Source organism: Puma concolor, chromosome B2, assembly GCF_028749965.1.
Source record: "Puma concolor isolate L17-30 chromosome B2, mPumCon1.1.hap2, whole genome shotgun sequence".
NCBI lineage: Eukaryota > Metazoa > Chordata > Mammalia > Carnivora > Felidae > Puma > Puma concolor.
Window position 1 is genome coordinate 88,003,457 of NC_141671.1, and position 21,898 is coordinate 88,025,354.

Consider the following 21,898-nt stretch of genomic DNA (forward strand, 5'->3'; position numbering starts at 1 on the left):
ACTATATGCTCTGGGGAAAGAATTAGTAGACAACAATGTCTGGAAAGTCTGAATTTATTATTGTCAAATTGGTCTTAAATTTTTATTTTTAGTGACTATGATTTCCCTGTAGCTACACTATAAACAGAAAACACTTCACAGTAAACCAGCTCCTCTAGGAAAAAAATACTGTGGTGTGAATATTTATGTCAGTAAGTACTTGGAATAAGTAGAAAAAGATAAACACACCCTAAACTTTTACTTAAAACCATGCACATTAGCCCTGAGATTTCTAGCTACCTTATAAAATAAATGATCATTCTATAGATTTTTAAGTCAATTTTAATTGTTTTCAACTACCTCTATTTTGGTTTTCTTTCCTGTTCAGTTTATCTCCTTATTAAAAAAATTAATCTTTATTTTCATTTTGTATGTCTCAGCACTTCTTTTAAATTCATATTATATTTGAACTTGAAACACAGTAGGATGTTAAGTTAAACTTTTTGACTTTATTTTTTTTAATTATTTTTAAAAATTTTTTTTCAACGCTTTTTAATTATTTTTGGGACAGAGAGAGACAGAGCATGAACGGGGGAGGGGCAGAGAGAGAGGGAGACACAGAACCGGAAACAGGCTCCAGGCTCTGAACCATCAGCCCAGAGCCTGACGCGGGGCTGGAACTCACGGACCGCGAGATCGTGACCTGGCTGAAGTCGGACGCTTAACCGACTGCGCCACCCAGGCGCCCCTAAACTTTTTGACTTTAAATTAATGTCATTTACATTCCCCCCAAGTTGAATATAGTGATCTCTCCATTCTTATGTTGGAATATCATCTATCTCAAAATAAATCTCTGTGTTGCTAACGGGTGAAATCTGGCATATGCTCCCTTGGTTTTATGGATGCATAATATCAGATCTCCATTATGTGCAGTGCAGAAGTTGGAGATGTAGAGCTGTCTTCCATGACAAAGTGAGGGAAATTTATCAGTAAATCTTCAGGGAGGAGAGGATGAGTGATGTGTTGGATGGCCCGAAGAATTTTAGGAAAGTGATGATCTGTGTTCAATATTAACTTGTATACTCTGTTATAGTATAACAGTTCTCCATCTAAAACGTCAGAAATATCTGCTAACTATGCCTCTGTGAAGTGTCAGGGGAAAATTAAGAGACTGAGTTCACATCTAGGTTAAAGTAGAGGGAAGGGAACATTTACGGCAGATAAGACATGGGTAGAACATTTTAATTTCCAGGGTTGGAACTGAGAGCACTAAATAATCAGGAGTTCATAAGACCCTTGGAATTCTCAGAAATCTTTTGGGACATTGGAATTCCCATAGAATATGGGATAGGTTGGTTAGGAACTTTCAATATAGAGACCACACGTTATACCTAGGTTACTTTTGTTATTACATAAATATTAAAGCAACATTTAAAAAACTCAGTAAAAATGTGTTTTACCCAGAATTCAATCACCACCCCATAGTTATTTGTTCATGTTTCCTTTTATTCCCAATTCACATGTACACATAATTTTATATCATATAATTAGAATTTTTTATTTTGATTTTGGGCTTAATCCCAAATTCTAAACACTTTAACATACATATTCATTATTTTATAGGTATCCTTATAATGACTATTTACTTAACCCTTTTCTTATCTTTGATATTTGGGCATTCATATATACAAACAAAGCTCCAGTATAAATATTTAACAAATACTTTTGTCCTTATTTTGGATCATTTTCCCTTGCAGAGGCAGTAGAATTCTGGCTTAAGGGTCAGTCTCTAGATATTGAGAGTATAATTAGGTATGTGACTGTGGAAAAAGTTTTTGAGCTTTCTAAACCTTGTTTTCATCAAAGGCAAAAGGAAATAAAATAGGATTTTCATTGTAGGATTGTTGAAAGCATTAAGTGCAAAAATGCATAACAAAGATTATGCAGTGTCTGGGCAAATTTCTAGAAATTAAATTATTGAGGCTAAGGACATATTACCTATATTCTTCCCAAAGGTTTTGCACAAATTTTTAACTTCCAGAGTATTCAGCTGCCAAGAGAATGAAAACCAGCCCTTAATATCTCAAATAAAAAAACATAATGCTGAATCTATTGCTGACTTAAGGAAAGAAGAACTGTACTTATCAGGCAAAGGCTCTCAGAGCAGAGGAGGCTGATGATATTATTCAAGGTGGGGACAATGTAGATTGGCAGACTTCCAGAGGAATTAGTGTATTGATGTTATTTGTAGGAACACAGTTTCTTAGGTAAGAATGTCATTGATTAAACTGACTTTCATAAGTGTGTTCTTCAGAGTGAGTCTTTTTCTGATCCACTGACTTTCAAAATTTAGGACTATTACTAATTGGTTGATCTGTAAGTGTGTGTTGACCAAGTTATATAGCCATTAATTGATCAATTTTGTGTACAATCAGTACAGGTGTTTTTGGAACTGTCAGTAGTGATAAAACCAGTCCTGATAGTCAGTTGCTACCGTTGCTGCAGAAAAATCGGCCATTTTTTAGAAGTGTAGGAGCATTTTATTCTCAAGCTATATTTGAAACAACCATATGAGAAAAAACTTTCAGAGGGAAAATGATGAAGGATGCCAAGAAATGCTGTCTGTAAGGAAGACCAGGAAATAACTACAAGTTTGCTCTTAATGCAGTCTTTGGATTGACAAGTACAATACAAGGCTCAAACAGTGAAATAAACGTGGAAAGTTAGCATCCATTGAAAAGACGTCTGAAACCAGATGGAAATTATGTAAATTAATAACGTTGTCAAAGGAAAATGACTTCCTATTTCACTATCAAGAAATCATAAAATTTTACATTTTGGTGGGGTTATAAATGTTATCTTTTAAAACTTTTTAGATCAAAGAGATGCTTTTCTCTAAATTTATACTTACCTACAGTATCTGATCCTTGTTTTGTTTTTGTTTTTTTGTTTTTTGGTTTCTGCATCATTTTTGTCTGCTCTTTAATATAAATTGTGCTCTTGCTAGTATTTCATTGTGGAATGGCTTCCATTTCCTCCCAGAGAGATGTCCCTGCCAATTCTAAAATCCTTTTTTGGCTCTCATCCTCCTAAATTTCTTTCTCCTCCATTGTTAACAGTTATGAACACTTTTTTCTTTTTATTTTTAATGATGTTCAAACTCTGAAATATTGGCTTCTCTTGTTTCTGCTGCCACTCTTTCTGTTCTCTCATGCAAAACTAGATCTCCTCCTCTCTTCTTTCAGCCAAACCTTCCAAAAAGATCTAAGACCTATTATTTTCTCTCTCTCTCTGTCTCTCTCTCTCTCTCTCTCTCTCTCTCTCTCTCCCTCTCTCTATCTTTCTCTCTCTCTGTGTCTCTTTTCTCCCCCCCCCCTTTCTCTCTCTTTTGAGAAGTATCTTAGTACAGGCACAGGTTAACTCATTGCAGATGATGCCTGTATCTTCCATTTTGTCACTGTTCTACAACCCTTTCCTACACCATCAGTAGATGACTCACTCCAGTTTGATGTCACGAAGAGAGCTTATATTCTTGGATCAGATAGAGCAGCAAGAAATTCCCATTTCTTGGCTGCTGTGACCTTATGTGAGTAATGAAGTTTTATATGTCTACTTTCTTTATCTGTAAAATATGCATCTAGTACACAGGATGGTTATGATGCTGTAACAAAATTATGTATAGGAAGCACCTAGCATACTATCTCTCCCCAGGAGGAATACTTAAATAAGGTATCCTCTTATTTGTGTTTATTTCTTACCATTTACTGCGTTGACTTTTCCTCAAAATTGTGTAACCAAAAGACCCATGAGACTCAGTGTCAAAATCCCAGCATCTTTGTTATAAAGATATTAGGTAATTTATATAGTTTTATTCATTTAGGAATAGTGTGATTCTTTCTCTATCTTAACTTCATTGAAAGGATGACAAATTGAAGTGTGATAGTGGTTTACAAAAGTACTTATAAGTATTATAAGAACAATAACTGTTAGAATTTTTTTTTTATTTTGGCAACACAAGACGTTGTGTTGCCCCTTAATATAGTGTGAGCTCAATTTTTTATAATAATCTACCAAAGAGCTAACATTTTTTCTAATATTTATGTGAGGGAGGTGCAGCTGAGAATGATGAAGTCATTGGGCCAAAGGTACATATTTAAGAGGTAGCAGAGCTGGAACCGATGTTCTCTGAACATTCAACCCCATCCTCAGAGCCCTGTGCAAGTGCAGAGGGTCACAGTTGCATTCAATCAGTTTCCTTTACTAAAATGTTCCTTGGTCATTACTTGAATTGTGTTCCATCACTGCCAAGCACCCTTTAAAGGCTCCCATTAATTCTTCTAAAGGCATTTTAGAGTTAGATTCTACTATTTGAGGTTTATTTGAGGTTACAGCTGCTTTGTTTCTCATGTCATTAATTTATACTTCTCTTTGTAATCTCACTGCTGAGTTCTCTACTAAGTGTTATAGGATATTGAAGGAAAAGGAAGGAATGGGAAGGGAAGGGAAAGGAAGAGAAGGGCAGGGCAGGGAAGGGAAGGGAAGGGAGGAAGAAAAAGAAAGAAATAAAGAAAGAAGAAAGAAAGAAAGAAAGAAAGAAAGAAAGAAAGAAAGAAGAAAGAAAGAGAAGAAAGAGAAAAACAAAGAGAAAAACAGAAAGAAAGAAAGGAGATGAAGGAGGGAAGGAAGGAAAGGAGAGAAGGAAGGAACGAACGAAGGAATGAAGGAAGGAGAGAAGGAGGGAAGGAAGGAAGAAAAAACATACAGAGATGTGCTACCTCTTAGGTATGTAAGATTTTCAGAGCAAAGGCTGACCTGAGCTCATTTTCCTTCCTCCTCCATTCTGTTGTCTGGGTAGACTGTCCCCTTCTACTCCGAATACCGCTTAAGATTCTCTCATGTCTCTTCTCCAGGTACAGATTAAAACTGCTCTGCAAACTTTGAATATTATTTTTTGCTTGTGTACTAGTCTGAGGTTTTGAAAGTGCTCACTCAAATAAGCAGAAAATATTTATATGTATACCACCCTTTTGCGATTCTGTAGATTCGGGACATCTTGAAAATTATCAATTACATGCGGTGAGTTAGGCTTCTGTGCATTTCAAAGCTAAGAGCCTCTGTTTCCAACTAGGAGATTGAGTGTGGTCTCTGTATACATACATTCATAATTCCAATCTGCACTTGAATTTATGTTATTTACTATTATAAACGTGTTTATTTGATCTAAATGAATTTCATGGTGGCAGAAGCAATGCCTTCTCTGCATTCTTTAACTTCTTGTTGGAACATGGCCAGGCAGTGAATGAGAAATATAAATTGGTGGTTAAAATACAAAAGAACAATCATATGTAATAATATTAAATAATTGAACAGAGAATTTAGATCTAAGGGTCAATGCTTATTAACCTAAATAATAATTCATAAAACTATTTTTATGAATAGTTTCAAATTTGTATTTAGCCTGAGGGGTAATAATTTCCCTTGCTAGGAACTGTTTTTTCTTTAAGTAATTGTAAAAGATTTCTTAAGACAAATTTAAAATCAATATATTTAAAAAGTAGTAAGCCCAACTACATAATTATAAAAAGCTTTAGGATAAGAACAGACATTATAAACAAAGTAAATGCTTTTTTAATTTAAAAACTTGGGAGATTATATTTGCAAAAATTATATTAGACAAAAACCTAATTTTGTAAAATGTAAAGTGTCTACAAATTAATTGATTTTAATTAAATTACAAGAAGAAACAACACAATAAAAGGGGACAAATAAAGTATGAATAATAAAAGAAGAAATAAAATGATTCACAAATAAATGAAGTCCAACTTACTAAATAATAAGCAAGCATGCAATTTTTATCCTTTAATGAGATACATTTTCATTGGTATAATTTTAAATGGTTCACATATCCACTGTCAATCAATAGAAGAAGGCTAAAATATATAATGGTATATGCCAATCAATACTAAGCAACCATTGAAAATAATTTAGTAAATATATAAAGATAGAATAAAGTATCAAAACTACTCAGGATAAAAGGCAAAGCTTAGAAAAAAATAAGTGTAATGACTTCAATTACCTAGAAAAAGTGTATGTATGTATGAATGCAAATATATATATATATATATATATATATATACATACACACACATATATATATATAGATAGATATATACTTAATGAAAAAATTCTAGAAAGATATATGCGAAACTGAGATGAAAGTGATTATCTCTGGGAGAGGAGAAAGGGTTGAAAGAGCGGAAAAATTAGGGACGCCTGGGTGGCTCAGTCGGTTAAGCGTCCGAGTTCGGCTCAGGTCATGATCTCACAGTCTGTGAGTTGGAGGCCCCGTTGGGCTCGTGCTGACAGCTCAGAGCCTGGAGCCTGCTTCAGATTCTGTGTCTCCCTCTCTCTCTGACCCTCCCCGATTCAAGCTCTGTCTCTCCCTCTCAAAACTAAATAAACATTTAAAAAAAAAAAAAGAAAGAGTGGAAAATTTAGACGGGGTATCAATGTTTACTCTGTATATTCCTGAATTGTTTAAATTTTAATAACAAAAATATATTATTATAATACTTAACATAATTTTTATATATTAGGCACATAAGGATATTACATAATAAAATGTTTTCAGAAACAATTTATTTGAGCAGTATCAGTTCATTAACAATAGTATTCTCAAGAGTTGATATTTTTAAATATTTCTCTTTTTTCATAATTAAGCCTTTGTTATGTATTTTTCTTTATCATACTGGTAGGGCTTAGCTTTACCTGGAATCACGTATTTTCGGTAAATTAGAATCATTTGGGAAAAAAAATCAGGACCTCCTCAAAAACACCAGACTGTAGGCTGGGAGAGGTGGAGAATCTCAATTTGCATGTTTGTTGAAAGGCCAATTTCTGACCTTTGTATTTGAAAAATATTTTTTTATTTGACAGAGAAGGGAAAGCATTAAAATTTGATCTTCTCTGCTAGGAGAAAAATTCGTGTTGGATAATTTTATAAAAACATTGCTAGAGACTTAATCTGTCTCCATGTAGTTACAGCACTTGTATTAAAGAAGAGGGAAGGAAAGTAACACCTGGTGTGAATGCAAAGGTCTTTGTAGAAATGTGAAGCATACACTGCTAATTATATGTCCTCCCTATCATCCACCTTGAATGGCTTAGTAATTTCTGAGTCTCCACAGGTTGCTTGAAAAAACTTAATAGACCTCTATCATTTTGTGAAAATGCCTCTCAAAAGGGTAGAAATGGAGATTTCCTAGTTCTGAATGGGTCTAAGTGAAACTTTCAGACACTTCAATTGTTGCTAATATAAAACCTGGTTTTACATATTCTTTCTCAAAGCGTACAGAAATAATTCTTTTTTTCATAAGGGTAATGCATTAAAATATATATTTTTTTCTTCTACACGATTTTAACTGAACTCCTTATGCATGTTTTCATACTTAGCGTTAGGATAGAACAGTTTTTCATTATCCTTCTGACTCCTTCTAAAACTCTCTTATGTAGAGTCACAGGAAACTCTTGGAACTTTGTCTTTCTTCCCCTCGTGACAATGTAACCTTGTTGCTTTGCTACTCTGCACCCATTTCTGGACTATTTTAGAGGTTCTTTGAAGTTTAACCTTTTTTTCCCCAACTCTTTTCAGGGAATTGATATAGCATAGTGATTATTTCTGCTTGTAAAACTGAGTGAATAATAGCACCAACCTCATTGTGCTGATTTGAAAATTAAATGAGATGATGTGATGATGCACATTAGTGCAAGGCTCAGTTCTAGATTGAGCCCTTGATAAATATGAGCTGCTACTGTTAATTTTTTTGTGTGAATTCCAATTTTCCCTTTTATTCTAAAAATATCACTCTACACTACTAAACTTTGCTCCTTTTCTAACTTAAATTTTATATTGCTGCAATGACATACCAACCACCTGTGTGAAGAAAAGTGAACAAAACAAAACAAAACAAAAATAGAGCATATCATGACTGTTTCCAAAAGTTCAGCTACCCAGCATTTTAAAAACAACACTTGGAAGGATGGCTTGATTTTGCTCATTTCAATTTTTTTTTTCTTTCCTTCTTTCCTATACTTACATTTTAAGTGGTTGCTAGCAATAACCACATTGTTGTACAGAGTACAAGTGCGGTGATGTCATACTCGTCCAAACACACACACCCCCTTTTGTTTCATATCACTGATGAGCTTAATCCTAATTCTTTAATAGAAAGGAGCAACCTGGCATTTGCTTCAAATTCCCGGAGGAGAAAGCTCTATCAAGACAGCTTATTTCTCATTCTACTGCTTGTTGACCTTTTACGAAGAACGTGGTTCTTTAGTAACCTCAAGATGTCCAGGGAATCTCAGTTTTCACTCCCTGATTCCTCTGGGAGCCACTCTTGCAAATCCCCCAAAGAAATCAAGATTGAGAAAAGGTTTCCCATTACTTTGCAGATATTACAGAAACCAAAAGTTTCTCCAGTGTTTCTCCAAAGTTTCTCTTTCTCCTCCACTCTATTACATGGGAAGTTTCTCACCTGTTCCCAGACAAGGAAACCATTTCCCTAATATATGAAGGGGAATCGGGGATCTAAAATTTACTAATTGCCTGAAACATGTCAGTAAATTGCAAGAATTGTTTTATAACTATCATCACAGTCCTATGAAGACAGTGTTATAGTCTCCATTTCTCATCTGAATGAGCTGAAGAAGGGTGAGAGATTTGCCTAAGTCCCAACATGAAATGGAGCAGAAGCATATGATGCCATATATCAATTAACTGTATTTCCCTCCTGATACCCTACAAAATCCCCTAATTCTCCATAATATATTGTGGTTTTCCACCCTAACATTTACATCATTTGATGTTGAAACGAATATGAAAGTTTTTTTTTGTTTTTATGTTACTTGCTATATATTTTCTTATAAGTACTAATAATTTATTTAAAGTAAGAACTCTCCCTCTTTGCTAAACATGTTCCTTTTTTAATGTTTACTCACTTTTTGAGAGAGAGACAGCATATGAGTGGGGGAGGGGCAGAGAGAGAGCGGGAGACACAGAATCTGAAGCAGGCTCCAGGCTCTGAGCTGTCAGCCCAGAGAGCCTGATGTGGAGCTCAAACTCATGAACTGTGAGATTATGACCTGAGCCGAAGTTGGCCACTTAATCGACTGAGCCACCCAGGGGCCCCAATATGTTCTTTTTTTAATACTCAAGATCATTCAGGGAAATCGAGTAAAAAATAAAGTTTGCGATAATTTAACAGACCTGCTGTTTCTTTCCTAACAAGCATTTATAAGATGCTCCCGAAAATAAGTGAAATGTCGGTTCTTTTGCCTGATATAGAATGTGACCTTCTTCAGTTTCAGCTGCGTGTTACAGTCTAGTTATCGTGTGTAGGTGTGCATTCCACAGCAGAACCATGGTTCAGATGATAGATTAGATTATAGAAAATAGATAATGGAAGAGAATGTTTTTAATATCCTCACCAAAATGTCAAAAATTATTCCTGGAATGGTACTAAAGAGGAAGGGGTGACAGTTGGAGGCTTGCCCGCATTCTGCCAGACACTTTTTGTTAGCTAGTTATGTTAATTCAACTTTGTTTTGTCATGTTCTGCTTTTGGTGACTTAGACACATTCTTTTTTTTGGACATATTTATTTTTGATATGGGAAAATACTTTATAGCATGTTTTGAGATACTTTAATAGAATTGCTAAAGTGTAAGAAGCATGTATCAGTTCCTATAAGCTCACTCAAAAATTTTGTGAAGCAGTCATCCTGAGCAAAGTCCTATTTATAGATTTTTATTCTAAAAATGCAAGAAAAATAAGCAAAAAACATATTATTTTGTCTGGTTCAGACAACTTTTCTTTCTTTAATATTCCTGCATATATGTGGACAGTATGGACCATTTGTGTGCATATGCATTGTGTGTTGTGGGTCACGGTCAGAAACTTTAAATGCCATTGCCCAAAACAATGGAACTGGAGAGGTAGAACTCTTAAGAAACGTTTCCCACATTCAGACCCAAATTCTTTGCTTAAAACACTATTTTCATTTCCCTGGTGCTCTACTTAAATAACTATGAAACCAACTAGAAGAAGAATGTAAGGATAAAGTAAAACTTTGAAAAGGAAAACGGTAATGAAATCATTGCAAACACTTGAGTAATCAATTAATTTTTTTTTAATAATTACAAACATCTCTTAAAATTCGGTTAATAAATAGGTAAAGCAGACCAGTAAGGTTCAGACCTCAGCACTACAATTTGTTGGTTGAGGAACCCTGGACAAAGTTATTTTATCACAGTAGGCTACATAAACTCATCTATGAAATGAGGCTAAAACTACCCTGTATCTTCTCAGATAGTAAACAGAATTAAGCTGTGTAATACATATTGGGCTTAGTACCTTACATGTAATACATTTCCAGCAACTTTTAACAGTTAGTTTTATAGCTTTACAGAAGAGATTACAAAGTACTGATTTACAAACTGACCAGAAATTGTTTTGTTTATATAGTTTTGTATGTTTGTATAGGTTATACCTTATTAAAATTATTTGTAAAATCAGCAGTGTCTCAAATAAAAACTACATTTTTTTGCTTGATCTTTGAAGAGATATTATTATTTGTAAAGTCCTATGGTTCTATGTTGGATAGCTATAATTTTACTTTACTTAATTTTTACTGTAGAATCTAATAAAAACTAAGAGTGATTTTTATAATGATTTCAGAGAGATATGTTTAAGAACTTCCTTTTTCATGACTCCTAAATAGAGAAGCCCCCCCAAAATATGAGATTGACAAGTTTTTAAAAATATATCAGATACATGGGGCGCCTGGGTGGCGCAGTCGGTTAAGCGTCCGACTTCAGCCAGGTCACGATCTCGCGGTCCGTGAGTTCGAGCCCCGCGTCGGGCTCTGGGCTGATGGCTCAGAGCCTGGAGCCTGTTTCCGATGCTGTGTCTCCCTCTCTCTCTGCCCCTCCCCCGTTCATGCTCTGTCTCTCTCTGTCCCAAAAATAAATAAACGTTGAAAAAAAAAATATATCAGATACAGGGGAGCCTGGGTGGCTCAGTCTGTTGAGTGTCCGACTTCGGCTCAGGTCATGATCTCTTGGTTCATGAGTTTGAGCCCCACCTCGGGCTCTGTGCTGACAGTTCAGAGCCTGGAGCCTGTTTTGGATTCTGTGTCTCCCTCTCTCTATCTGCCACTCCCGCACTCATGCTCTGTCTCTCTCTCAAAAATAAATAGCAATATTTTTAAAAAATTAAAAAATATATCAGACGTAAGTTTTGGAGAGAGTTGAAAGAGAAGTAAAGAGAGGAGCTATCAACGGAGAAAGAGGAAAATGCATTTTAAAATACAATTTTTCTGATTATAAAATTAGCAAATGTTCATTATAAAACTGCATGCAGTTAATACCAAAAGATAAAAATGAATATTAGGAGGTATAAGTTTTAAAGGTATATTCAATGCTGCATATTTACAGCAAAAGCTAATAGCTTTTTGTTGTTGTCAGTGGGATTTCATTATACATAGAGTTTTATAAGTTTCTTTTGTCTTATGACAGTATCTTGGATATTTTTTATGTCAACAAATATAAGTCAGTGGTATTACATAGTATTCTATTCTCTCTATATAGTATTCTATTCTTTGTTTTGATCATAATTTTAACCCCTTATTCAAAAACATTTATTTTTTATCAAATATTTAGATCGTGCCAACAACACTTCTGTCCTGGTACGAAACTCCCTGCATCCTTCTCTAAATACTTCTTTTCTAGGTCTCTGATATAGCCACCAATTATTTTAATGACAACTATGTGACAATCACAGTAAGAGTATTTTATATCTCTAAAATATATATATTTTATATCTCTAAAATATATATATTTATATCTCTAAAATATATATATTTATATCTCTAAAATATATATAAACATATATATAATATATATGTTATTTCATATAATTATTACAATAACCCTGTGAGATAGGTACCAGCATTAATGTCATTTTACCAAACAGGGCAATGAGGATTAATATAGCCAAAGAACTTGACAGAAGTCTACATAAAGCTAAATTCGTAACCAATACAAATTGGTTCCAAAACCCATGTGTGTAACCATTGCACTTTACTACCTCTTTCCCATGGTATATATATCTTAACTTTTATTAGAATTTCCTAATTTCTTTCCGGAAATTTTAAAATAATTTTTGATGAATAATCAGAATTCTATTTTGTAAGACAACTGCAATTCATTTTGTCCCTAATCTCCAATGCATTGTCCATTATGGAATCTTGTCAAATATCTGCATGACACATTCAAATTTCACAGCATTTTCAAAAGGGACAAATCGTGCAATTGCTGAAGAGTTTGTAAAACCAGCGGCAAAGTTAAGAACTAATATGTTGCTTAGAAAGAAATAAGAACAAGTTATCAGCAAAATTACTTTGTCAGATGACTTTACTAAATGTCACACAGTATGAATTCCAGACAATGTCAGAAAGAAATTATTGTCTGATTATTCTAGCTGACAGTTTTATGTGCAGTTACACAAAACTTCAGATGTGTGTAGTGTAATCAAATGTTAGCATGTGGATGGTTCATACATATGAAGGACATTTTGTTCACTGAAAGTTTGTGCTAGTAGAGAAGCGATATTTTTCTAGTTACTGCCTATTATTCTTTGGAAAAATATTGTAGGCTCAGACAATATTCTACTGGGATTAGAGATGAATAAACTCTTTCCCTGTGCTCCAGGGGAAGGTATTAATAGGCAAATGGCCAGAGGCTGCACCTTAATGCCAATACTTAAATTGCTTCAGACCAGGGACCAGTTGGCCAGCTGATCTATTAATTCTGACCATGGTTCAGCATCAAAGGAAGTAATGGGCATTGGAAATATGAAAAGTTTATGGACACTAACTATACCATGTAAAGATATGAACACAAATGTAAAACTCTACTTTTCTGTTTGACAGTATACCGGTTGTTGAAAGGAAAGGTACTTAGGAAATGAGGGTGAAGAAATAAACATTTCTTCCCAGGACCAATACTGCTATTTCTGTGGTTTCAAGTGATGTTCTCAGCATATCTCAATGATACATTCAGTGTCTAGGATAGACAAAACCAATTACTCATTGACAGAAACATGACTTCTCTAAGATAGCAATAATAGGATCCCTTAAGACTAAAAGAAAGTCATGCATGACACCTGATCACTTATAGACTGACTTTTTCTAATACTTGATGATTTTCCTTATCTCTTAGTTGCCTGAGGAATACATTGATGGGATATCATTGGGCATATTTAAAAATCCCATCCATATGCTGTATTAGATCATGAAGAAATCATTTCAGAGTAAAATATCACCAAAGAGTAAATTAGAAAGTCATTTACCCTTGACTTCCAAATAGTTGAATGACTTGAATCATTTAACCTTTTAGCTTTGAGCATGATATGTTGACTTAACATCTGATGAAGCACCAGAAGTTAGATTCAGTGAGAAATACCTCAGTATTTAAAACTGTTTAACAAAGCCTCTGAATGCTTGTTGTAAATCTTAATAGATATAATTGGAAGTTTAAATTTAATTTTACTGAGAAACAAAATGCATTAGAACCTATTTATCCTTGAGTCAGATATAAACAGCATCATCTTCTTGCCATCATGAAATGATTGCATAATATTTTATCATATTTTATCTTTATATTTTAATTTAGATAAACATTTTAATATACCTAAAATTGGCAATCATTTTGCATACTAAGTATCCATTAAGTGGTCTGCAGATGCCGAAAGATTGATGTCATGCTTAGGAATATCTCCATCACAGCCCTTGTACATTATCCTAATACTTTTTATGTTCAGAAGAGAGCAAATTTTACTCCAAAGAAATATAAGGAATCACTTAAGTATTGTGAAGACGTGTCAGTAGAAGGTTGGGGACGTTGGGGGTTTTAACACAATGGGAAAAAAGAAATAAGTATGATCATACTTTCAAATCAACAATTGTTCTCATATTTTACAATGACTTCATATGACTTATGAATATAAAATTTTAATATGACATGAATCAGACTTGATCTTTACAGCACACTGAAAAAATAGAATGGTATATGGGCACAAGGAAACTTAAGACAGAGTTTATAAACCTTTGACATTTATCTTTTCCATATGCATCAGGCCAAAATTTAGATTCATGGCCATCTCAGATCAATCAGCAAATATTTATCAAGAACTTACTAATTCAGAGCATATTGTAAGGTGCTGCAAGGATGGGCCCCGTGAGATGTGACTTTTTTCCTCAGAGATGTGGTAGTTTTATCTTCCTCTTTCTCCTGTTCTAAATTTCTCCTTTCACATATGCTTTGATCTGGGTGGGGGTGGGGGGGTGGAGGTGGCGGGTATACGGATCTTATTATATCCCATAATAGTTAGACCATTTGTCAAACAACATGGAGTTTTTGGCCAATTGAATTCCTCAAGAAAAGCAATCCCAGAGTCCTTTGCTTTCCCTAACATTCATCAAACTTGTTCTATTCAAAATGTAAAGAGATTCTAATATCATTCTCCAAAAAATGGAACCAGCACTCTTTGAAGGAATGGCTGACTGCAGGGCTGGGGCAAGGAATACACAGAATGAGCCTGAAGGATCTCATTTGCCACAAGTAAGAAACTGTTCAAAAAAATAAATAAATAAAAGGATGGTTGCTTATCAAAGGAACCAACTTTAAGAGCTCGTAATGGCCAATTCTGAGTAAAGTAAAATAGAACAATTTTATTAACAAAGTTAATTAATACTGTACAATTACAATGTAACCCAGTATATAAAATGAATATCCACTAGTGCATACTTCTGTGAATAAATGATTGAATAAATAAATGAGAGAGAAAAGACAGATCTCCCATACAGAAAAATTCCAGATAATTTGTGTAAATATTCTGTCCTCGAGGAGAGGGAGCCTAATGCCCAGCTCCTTAAATGTGAGCTGGATGTAATGACTTCCTCCCAAATCCTGCAGTATGAAAATGGAGAACATGAGGAACTTTACAGTGTTGAAACCTGATAAACACTACTTCATCCAGGTGATAAATGATATCAACACTGGTAAGTCATGCTGATAGCATGTATCCTTGGTATAATGTGATAAAAATGGCACTTCTCTCTCCTTGGTCTTCCTCCCCAAATCCCATAACCTCAGTCTATACAGGAGACTAATACCCACAAATTCAAACGAGGAGTATTCTACAAGCTATCTGACCAATACTTCCCATTACTTTAAGGTCATTAAAAATAAGGAAAGTTTGAAGAAACTGTCATAGGCAATGAATTGCACTTAAGGGAACATGATAATATAATATCCTGGTATCCTGGATGAGCTCTTGGAACAGAAAAAGAACATTGGATAAAAATCAAGGAAATTTGAATGAAATATTATGTTTAGTGAATAATAATGTATCAGTATTGATTCAACAGATATGACAAATGAATCATGGTAATATAAAACATTAACAATAGGAGAAACTGGATTTGGAGTATAGAAAAATCCTCTGTCCTATATTTGCAACATGACTGTAAGTGTAAAAATATCCTGAAATTAAAAGTTTGTTAAAAGATTGTATATCACAGGCCACCTGAAGCCATAATCTGAGAAGATCCATGGAGCATCCCAGGCATAACTAAAAAAGGAAAGCGGGTCTGTATGTGCTCATAACTGCTCATCTGTTGAACTATTAGACTGCCCTTTCTATTTTCTGCTGATGGATATTCTACATACCTGTCTACATTCTTATTGCCTCCTTCAATAATAAACAACTACTAAAAGGCACAGACCTTATCAGTTTTGAATCAGTCCTGCCATCTCTTAATAAAAAAAAAAAAAATGGGCAGAGGCACCTGAGATTCTCTCTCTCTCTCTCTCTCTCTCTCTCTGTCTCTCTCTCTGTCTCTCTCTCTCTCACACACACACAAAATAATTAAATAAACACTATTTAAAAAATAGGACAGCAATAGATTTCCAGTAGAAAGTTAGGTATTACTACCTTTAGGGAAAATGGCTTTGAGAGAAAGAAAGGAGTATTTAAGATCTTTAAATGAAAGAGGCAGGATAATCTCAACAAAGGTGAGGTTTTACTTGATTTTTATTCTTTATTCTTCCTTTTCTGTGCTTCTATCATTTTCATTTGTTGCCTTATAAAAATAGATCTGAATGCTGACAATGAAAAATGATAGCTTCCAAAGAAAGCTATGCAAAGAGATATTCTTGTGTAACAGAACTGAAGTACCTATGTAATCTTTTTTTTAAAAAAAAAAAAAACTCTAATTTGACAAGGAAAGTAAAATTTGAAATGCCACTTCCTAATGCCAAAAATTAAAAAAAAGAGCAAAAACTGTTAGCACAGATGGTTAGCAACAAGGTTGAGGACATAGTTAACAGGCTAAAATTGTATTGGTGTATAGTCTGTCAGCAACACAAAAGCAATCAGGACTGAGTTGGCTTCATTAACAAGGCACCCTTTCACTTCCTTTCTATCTACCTCTTATATCACTTGTCATTGTAACATACAGACATTTTTAAGGGTCTACAAATGAATTCTACTAATCAAAAAACCCTATGCTTTCTGCAGTATGTATTATCTATTTTTTTCAATTTTTAAAAAAATTTTTAGTGTTTATTTATTTATTTATTTATTGAGAGAGAGAGCAAGAGGGGGAGGGGCAGAGGGAGAGGGAGACACAGAATCCAAAGCAGGCTCCAGGCTCTGAGCTGTCAGCAAAGAGCCCAACGCAGGGCTTGAACCCACAAACTGTGAGATCGTGACCTGAGCCAAAGCCTGACACTCAACCGACTGAGCCACCTAGGCACCCCATGTATTATCTCTTTTAAAGTAGAAGTTTCTCTTTCAGGAATACTTAAACACAGTTTGAAGTGTGAAGGTAAAATTTCAAAGAGAAAGTGTCACAATAATTAGACACCATTAGAGCAAAGGTCGTTTTTTTCAGAAAAATTCATTAACCAGTTATTGATTGCCTTCAGTGTGGAAAATACAAACCTCACTTTAATCTCCATGTTTTTATTTAATTGCCTACTGACTAGAAATTAACATTATATGTGCTAGACAACAAGTCTTTTGCTTTCTTAGCTATTTTCATCACTGAGAATGTTCATATTCTTCCATTTTAGTGTTCAGGTGTCTAAAGTATGCCATGCATTATATACCTAAAATCTTGACAGAAATGCAGTTACATTTGAAAGGTAACAGAAATAATGTTTTATATGCTATATTGACTTTAGAATTGAGTAATAATTAAAATAAAACACTTCAAGTTTATACAATATCAGTTTTTCTTTGCCAAATCTAGACAAATATAGGTTTACTTTATTTCTTTGATTAGAATTAAAGAGACTTTTCAAATTATCCCGAAAGTGTTATCTTTGTGACAGGTTATCTATAATGCAACATGGAAGCTGTGCTTTAATGATTAGTTTATTTTGAAGTGTCTTTTCTTATTGGTTCTTATACTTTAAAAACATTGATCCTGATGGTAAGATCTACATGAATATATATAGGCTAGTAGATCATATTCCCAAATATTGGAAAAGTTCTAGTTCTAAGAAATTATTAACTATTCTATGAAAAAAGAAAAAGTGTTCTATAATCAAGTAAGTTTCAGAAAAGTTGCCTACCATAGTCTCCTCTGTTTCTTTTCATTAGCATATGAAAGGTGCTGGTAAATCCTGTAGAAAGAATGTCTGCCAAAAATATTTTGAGAGCAGTAGAAATAAGACAGCAGAAGCAAACAGCTTCCAAATTATGAAGAATCTTTTATGCCTTGCTGAAAAGTTTGGAACTTTTCCAAATTTTATTTTTAAAATGACTACTATGGCAATAATATGAAAGATGAATAGGGACCTATTTAGAAAACCTCTTCAAATCAAAACAAAAGATAAAACTGAACAAAAATAGTTACAATCATACTGGAAAGAAGTAGAAAGATTAAAAATATATTAGAGAGAAATGGCAGGATGTGAAGATTGGCTGAATGTCAGGGATTTGAATTCAAGAGTGACTCGAGTTTATGGTTTTGGTGTTTGGTGGTTGTTGGAGACACTTACTAGCATCAGGCACATAAATGGAGCATCAGCATCCAATGAGATAAAATGGAAAAAATGTTTTCACATATGTTGAGTTTGATGTACCTGTAGAAAATCAAGGAAGACATTCCTAGTGTATGGTTGGATAAAGAACCATGGAATTCAAGAAAAGAGGCTTAGGCTATGGGCATATACTAGCAAATGGGTGGCATAGTCATGGGAATGAATGAAGGCACTCGGAGACAATGGAATGTGAAATCTAGAGAGCACAATGGGAACAAAGAACAGTTCAATGACTAAGTAGACTACAGGTGGAAAGACAGGAGTGAGCAGGATCAGGGAACCTAAATGTATACAGAGGATCAAAAGAGAGAGAGTATGAGTTCTTTATATATTTTTAATATTAACCCCTTACTAGATAGATGATTTGCAAATATTTTTCTCCTGTTCGTTAGGTTGCCTTTTCATTTTGTTGATGGTTTTCTTTACTATGCAGAAGCTTTTTAGTTCGATGTGGTTCCACTGGTTTATTTTTGCTTTTGTTACCTATGCTTTTGATATCAGATCCAAAAAATCATCTCCAAGACCAGTGTCAAGGAGCTTACCACCTGTTTCTTTTAGGAGTTTTATGGATCAAGTATTACATTCAAGTATTTGTTCTGTTTTGTCTTTTAAAAAATTTTTTTTAATGTTTATTTATTTTAGAGACAGAGAGACAGAGCACAAGTGGGGAGGGGCAGAGAGAGCCAGAGACAGAATCTGAAGCAGGCTGCAGGCTCTGAGCTGTCAGCACAGAGCCATTCATGGGACTCAAACCCAGGAGCCATGAGATCGTGACCTGAGCCGAAGTCAGACACTTAACTGACTGAGCCACCCAGGCGCCCCTGTTCTGTTTTGTCTTAACTTTTGTGTATGGGGTATGATAGTGGTCCAGTTTCATCCATGCATGTAACTTGTCCAGTTTTCCCAGCACCATTTATTGAAGAGACTGTAGTTTCCCCATTGTATATTCTTATCTCCTTAGTCCTCAATTGATCATATATGTGTGGGTTATTTCTGGGCTCCCTATTCTTTACCACCAGTCTAGATATCTGTTTTTATGCCCATACCATACTGTTTTGATTAGAGTTTTGTAATATAGTTTGAAATCAAGATGCGTGATACCTCCAGTCTTGTTATTCTTACTCAAGATTGGTTTAGCTTTTTGGGATCTTCTATGGTTCCATACAAATTTTAGAATTGGTTTTTTTTTTTTCTATTTCTGTGAAAAATGTCATTGGGAACTTGATAGGGATTGCACTGAATTTGTAGATTCCTTTGGATAGTATGGGCATTTTCACAATATTTCTTCCAATTCATGAACATGAAATATCTTTCTATTTATTTATGTCTTGAATGTTTTGCAGTTTTTTTTTATAGTTGCAGTGTACAGGTCTTTTAAAATTGATTATAGTGATGATTGCCCAACTGTAAGTGTGTTTAAAAACCATGGAGTGGTGCACTTTAAAAGAGAAAACCAAATGGTATATAAATAATATAAAAAAAACCTACTATGTTTAAACACCTCTGGATGTCCTAATTGGGGGTTATTAGTGAACTCAATGGGAGGAGTTCCAGTAGTGGTTGGAGTTGAAGTTAAATTGAAGAGGAAAAAGGAATAACTAAGATGAGGAAGTAAGTAACAAACTTCACCTCCCCTTTCAAGACATTATGACAAGGGATATAGGATAGTGCTAGAAAGGAAAAAGGTTCATTTTTTTTAAGTTTTTTATTTAAATTCTAATCAGTTAACATGTAGTGTAATATTAGTGTCAGGTGTACAACAGAGCAATTCAGCACTAGAAATGCAACACCTGGTGCTAATCCCAACAAATTCACCACTTAATCCCCATCACCTCTCTAACCCCTCCCCCACCCACCTCTCCTCTGCAGCCATCAGTTTGTTCTCTATAGTTGAGAGTCTGTTTTTTGGTTTGCTTCTCTCTCTTTTTTACCTTTGCTTATTTGTTTTGTTTCTTGAATTCCATATATGAGTGAAATCATATGGTATTTTTCTTTGTCTAACTGACTTACTTCACTTAGCATAATACTCTCCAGCTTCATCCATGTCATTACAAATGGCAAGATTTCATTCTTTTTTTAAGGCAGAATAATATTCCATTGTACATATATACCACATCTTCTTCATCCATTCATCAGTTGATGGACATTTGGGCTGTTTTCATAATTGTAGATAATGCTGCTCTAAACATCAGGGTGCATGTATCCCTTTGAATTAGTATTTTTTTGTATTCTTTGGGTAAATCCCTAATAGTGCAACATAATAGTAAAAAACAATCTAATTTAAAAAATGGGCCAAGGATCTGAATAGACATTTTTGCATGGAAGACATACAGATGGCCAACAGATACATGAAAAGGTGTTTAACATCACTAATAATCAGGGAAATGCAAATCAAAACCACAGTGAGATATCACCCCATACCTGTTAGAATGGCTGTTATCAAATGGCAAGAAATGACAAGTGTTGGTGAGGATGTGCAGAAAAGGGAACCCTTGTGCACTGTTGATGGGTGTAATGCACCAATGTAAATTGGTGCAGCCATATTGAAAATAATATGGAGGTTTCCCCAAAAATTAAAAATAGAATGGCCATATGATCCAGTAGTTCCACTTCTGGGTATTTACCTGAAGGAAGCAAAAATACTAACTTGAAAAGACATCTGTACCCCATGTTCATTGCAGCATTATTTACAATAACCAAGATGTGGAAGCAACCTAAGTGTCCACTTATGGATGAATGCATAAAGAAAATGTGTGTGTGTAGATAGATATAGATATAGATAGATATAGAGATACAGATATGATGTATACACACACTGTATATATACACAATGGAACATTATTCAGCTATAAACAAGAAGGAAATCCTACCATTTGCAATAATATGGATGAAACTTGAGTGAATTATGCTAGGTAAAAAAAGTCAGAGAAAGAAAAATACCATATGATATCATTTACATGTGGAACTTAACACCCACCCCCCAGCCCCAAAAACCCTGAACTCATAGATATAAAGAACAGATTGGAGGTTACTAGAGATGGGGGTGGATGGTGGGCAAAATGGATGAAGGTGATCAAAAGGTACAAACTTACAAAATAAGTCCTGGGGATGTATTGTACAGTATTGTGACTATGGTTAATAATGTTGTATTGTACATTTGAAATATTGTACATTTGAAAGTTAATGAGTAGATCTTAAAAGTATTCCTCACTGAAAAAAAAAATAGTATTACTATGAAGTCACCTGGGTGGCTCAGTCAGTTAAGCATCTGACTCTAGAGATTTCAGCTCAGGTCATGATCTCACGGTTTGTGGAATCAAGACCCATGTTGGGCTCTGTGCTAACATCACAGAGCCTGCTTGGGATTCTCTCTCTCTTCTATTTCTGCCCCTCTTCTACTCTCTCTCTCTCTCTCCCAAAAGTAAATAAGCACTAATATTTTTTTCATAAAAATTAAAAAAAAATAATATTACTATGTGAGGTGATAAATACTAACTACTTATTGTGGTGATCATTTTGCAATATATACATATATTTAATCATCATGTTGTATGCCTGAAGCCAACATGTTATATGTCAGTTATATCTCAATTAATCTTTTTTAATATAAGAAATAGAGGAAGTAATTATCAATATGACAGAAAAATTCAAGTAAGATATATATGAAATAATGTGCTTTGGATTTAGTATTGAATCAATTGTTACTAATCATGACCAGCACAATTTCAGTGAAACAGCAAGACAAA

The 21,898-nt window shown here is 34.4% G+C and overlaps 1 protein-coding gene across 6 annotated transcripts in view; it reads left to right on the top strand.

Annotated features, from left to right (window-relative positions):
- Positions 1-21,898, top strand: part of FUT9 (fucosyltransferase 9) — a 211,006-nt gene that overhangs the window by 111,934 nt on the left and 77,174 nt on the right. The window lies entirely within an intron of this gene.